This window comes from Etheostoma spectabile, unplaced genomic scaffold (genome assembly GCF_008692095.1).
Source record: "Etheostoma spectabile isolate EspeVRDwgs_2016 unplaced genomic scaffold, UIUC_Espe_1.0 scaffold272, whole genome shotgun sequence".
Classification (NCBI taxonomy): Eukaryota; Metazoa; Chordata; class Actinopteri; order Perciformes; family Percidae; genus Etheostoma; species Etheostoma spectabile.
The window spans coordinates 637601-642034 of record NW_022605576.1 but is presented as its reverse complement, the minus strand read 5'-3'; positions in this window follow the sequence as shown (position 1 = coordinate 642034).

Below are 4434 nucleotides of genomic sequence, written 5' to 3'. Positions count from 1 at the left end.
ATCGGGTCACGGGGGCAGCAGCTCCAGCAGGGGACCCCAAACTCCCCTTTCCAGGCCCTCACCCCGCTACGATGGGCGGACCCGAAGGGCAGGTTCCCCGGACAGGTTGGAGATACCTAATCTCACCTAGGCCTGGGTTCTTCCCCGATGGCCTCCTCCAGTGGACGTCTGGAACAACTCCCTAGGGAGGCGCCAGGAGGCATTCCTTACCGATCGCCCGAACACACCTCAACTGGCTCCTTTTGAAGTGAAGGAGCAGGCAGCTAAAGACGAGCTTCTCACGAGTCCTCACGGATCACGGAGCTTACTCAACCATATCTCTAAACAAGGGAGACGCAGAGCACACAAACCTCAATGGGAGAGGAAACCCATTCGGCGATTGTACTGGACTAGTATTCTTATCGCGTCAGAACCCAGCTTCATGACCATAGGTGAGGGTAGGAACAAAAATTGCCCGGTAGATCAAAAGCTTCAGTATATTAATCATGTTGTCATATTGCTTTTTACCAGTGTATGGCAAGCTAAAGTTACTTGGAAAGTGTGTAGTGTAGATAGGTAAGCTACTCCACATTAAATAAAGCTACACTGAAGCTAACCTTAGTCCCCAAATAACTGTAGCAAGCTAAGCTACAGCAAAAGGGCAAAAGTAGTTTTCTAGATCAGAGCTATTTTTACATTACATTTTTATTTTTTATATTCATCCCTGTACACAACAAATCTTGCATCTGAAGGACTGTTGTTTCAGACATGCACCCAGTGACTCTGGATCTATTCTGGGGTAAGCGAGCGGCTATGACGATGCCCGCACGTTTATTGAGAATAATGAATGTGCGTGTGTGTGAGAATGTGCTGGTTATTTAGTTGGTTAATTAGAAAAATTGATAAATATCTGACCTTAAAGGACAATTATCAAACTATTAGCCAATGTGATGAATATGATTGTAATCCATCGGAGTGTAAATGTGTGTGAGTGTGTATCTGATGAGCAGGTGGGACCCTGTACGGCGGCCTCGGCCACAGTGTGTGAATGTGTGTGAATGGTTCCTGTACTCTGTTAGTAGTAGTGAGTAGTCGTTGATACTAGAATACCACTATAGAAGAAGAGTCCATTTACACATAAGGTGAGAATTAATTGAAACATAATCATGGTGTTTTTATGACAAAGGACCATGTCAATGTGACTTTGTACGGACATCATTGTGAAACAGTGACTGTTCTGAAACAGTGTTCTGCAGAAGTCCCTGAATGACACATTAAAAACTCAAACATAACTTGCTTTTTCTGATCAAACAAACATCAAATAAAGTTGATGGCATTGAAAATGTAGCTTTAAAGCTGCACAGAGCAGTGACTTTATAGCATTTCTCCTAACAAGTGATTACTTTGTTTTATGTCTTTCACGTATCTTTGGCATCAAAGGGTACTCAGGGTACTTTTAGTCTCTGAACTCAATCTTTCCCATACTGTGTTTTACTACATCCCAAGGGGGAGCACACAGTTCGACTTTAGTATTCTCTTCAAAATATCAAAGTAAATGCAGCAACGTTACATATAGAACATAAAACAGCCGGTGATAAAAGGACTTCATACGCCACACGCTGATGTCAGAGGATGGCTCCCCCACGCTGATCAACACAATCAGGATCACATGCTGTATGTAGTAGCTCAACAACGTTATGTGATATCTAAGGACTTTTTCAAAATTACGCTGTTTCCACTCAAGTTTTTTAATGAACAAAAAAAAAAAGTGGATGAAAACACACCTCGAGATAATGAGAAAGAGTTCAGGGATTTATTGTGGTCAAGTGGTGACAAGGCCTTTTTTCCCGAGGCACTCTGTTGCAGATCTCTCAACTGGGGAACAAAAGCCTGTGCTTGATCCGTGGAGTGCTATCGAGTGTTCCTGAGCTGCCTGTTCGTCATCATCCTCCTCCCCTGCATGCACACTGATATCAAGGGTCTTTTCGTTCAGGGACTGAACGCTGCTCGCTGGCAGAGACAGTGGGCCTGAACTCAAAAAAGCTTCTAAAGCAGAGAAATGGTGGGGCATGCTTCCAGTAGGGGTTGATGGAGGCCTGGCGGTGTCTTCAGAAGAGGACTGGCATGCAGGACGGAAGAAACTGTAACGCAGCCCAGCCCAGACAGTGTTCCAGTGTCGTAGTTGAAGCGTGGCTACCACTCCACCATAATCCTTAATTCTTAACACCCACACTTTAGATTGGAGATCCCCTCTCAACCAGTGGTGTGTGTGAAATTCATCATCATCATGCGTGAAGAGATCAGAGTGGGAGAGAGAGGCAGGGAGAAAGGGAAAGAATGCATTCAGATATAGAGTGTGAAACGAATGACTTTAATCTGGTCCTGCTCCTCATCCGTGGGTGCGAGGCTGGATCGCTGCAGATGAAATCGCTTCGTTGCATATGCAACAGCACAGAAGATGAAATGGATCATTTACCCTGAGAAAATGCTGTCATTACGAAGCTAATGACTTGGAGAGGACATTATGATGCTCATAGCACAGGGTAGAACTGTTTCTGTGTGCAGTTATCAGTTATAGAACAAGCTCTGTCAGTATCTTGCACATACTGCTCCAGTAAGTAGTGCAGTGTACAAGGGTAAATTATGCATATCAGTGGTAGTTGCAGTTTTTTCATAATGCTAATGAGGGAAAATTTAGCAGTGGTGACCAGAACTTCAAGTCTCCTGCTCTAAGTATCCATCCGCTATGCGGCCGGTCTAACACCTCTACAGAAAATGTTTTCCTAATCCTCTTGTTGGCAAGACCCCTTGGTCAAGAAACAGCCGGCAAGAATCCCAGCGATGATCCAAGGGGGGGTTCAGTGCCGAAAGGGGATGAACTGAAGCCAATGCACCAATAACAACATGCCTCTAACTTAGTATCTATATAAAAATGCCTCATCATTCAAGTCCCAATTCCTGTTGAGGAAATTTAATCAACATCAGTGAGCCAATAACCATGCAGCATGCTTCTGCCAATATCTAATAATGTCTGTGATTGGCTGTGTAACATCGCAGAGACACACAGGAATGACTCTACGTTCCACAGAGAGCTCACGTGGTAGGAGCTGGAAAAAAAACAATTGTTATGGAACTGGTACAGTCCCTGTATTGGTATCGGTACTGGTATTGAAGGTCTACCCAGCCCTACCCAGCACTGATCCTGTTAAGCCCCATTAAGTCCAGGATGCTGCTCTGGTTTCCATCAGGAACCGCTTACTAGGGAACCGAGAGCAATGGAAGTGATTTGGATCACTAGAAACTCAGACAACCTTTCATTAAATGTGTTTCTTAGTCCTTAACCACTGTGGAATTGAAGGCCTTTAAATGCAGAACCCTCTTTAAATCCATCTCGGTTCTACAGGGACCTCAAGTGAGCCGGTGCAAGGCCGATCGCTAAACCAGCGTTCAGATCTTTGAATGGATCCTGGTTTTATCATCCGGAGTGCTTCTTCTTTACAGAGAAGGAGGTTTGGAAGCACAGAGGACTGACAGGCATCTCATCCTGTTTCAGGAATCTGTGTTGGTTATATTGTTTCAATAAATCTGTCTGTTCAATCAGGCCAAATTATAATAAAAAGACAAGAATCTGGAACTGACGTCCCATTGGTTTATATTTTAGAAGGTTTATAATTTCTCCCACCCAACATTTCCAGATGACATGATTCCCAATAAGACCGTAAAGAGAACACTATCTAGTAGTCTCATTTTCAACATTATGCATCCCTGTATGAAATGAATGACTCTACAGAAAGCCCAGGCGGTCAGATTAAAACGGCGGTTCACATCCGCAGAAGGTGGTCTCTGTGGGTGTTCTCTCTTCCTCTTCCTCTTCCTCTTCTCTTCCAGTCCGAGCAGTGAACTGTCTCACCATATTTCTCAGTTAGATAAGCTTGTCAATGAGCCGGAGCTCCAGAGAGGAGGGCTCTCCATCAGAGCCGGGTATATAAACAACAGTCTACCTTGACCCAGTCCCTGATGGATGACTGTACTAAACTCTGGGGGGGGGCTACGGACTTGGAGTCTGAGGTGTGTAATAGGCTCATGCCAATTGGCGACAAAAATCATATGTTGACGATTAAAGGGAGGAAAGATGATTCATGATTTCCTGTGCTGATATCAAGATGATTTTTCACTAATTTACTATCAGAACTAAGATGTTATAAAAAAAAGCCAAAATGTAGAATATAGGTCCTACTGTGTATTTCCCGAGCCAAGATGATTATTCAAAATGGTCAATCGAAATTAAATGTATAAATCAGAAGAAGCTAAACAGATATTAATAAAATACTATTTTAACCATATTGATGTGTTTATTCACCCAAAAAGACAGCACAATAATAGAATTTGGAGAGCTTATTGACTTTTCCAGGTTTGGGTTAACTGCACTGGGGGGGGGGGTGACACCAGTACCTG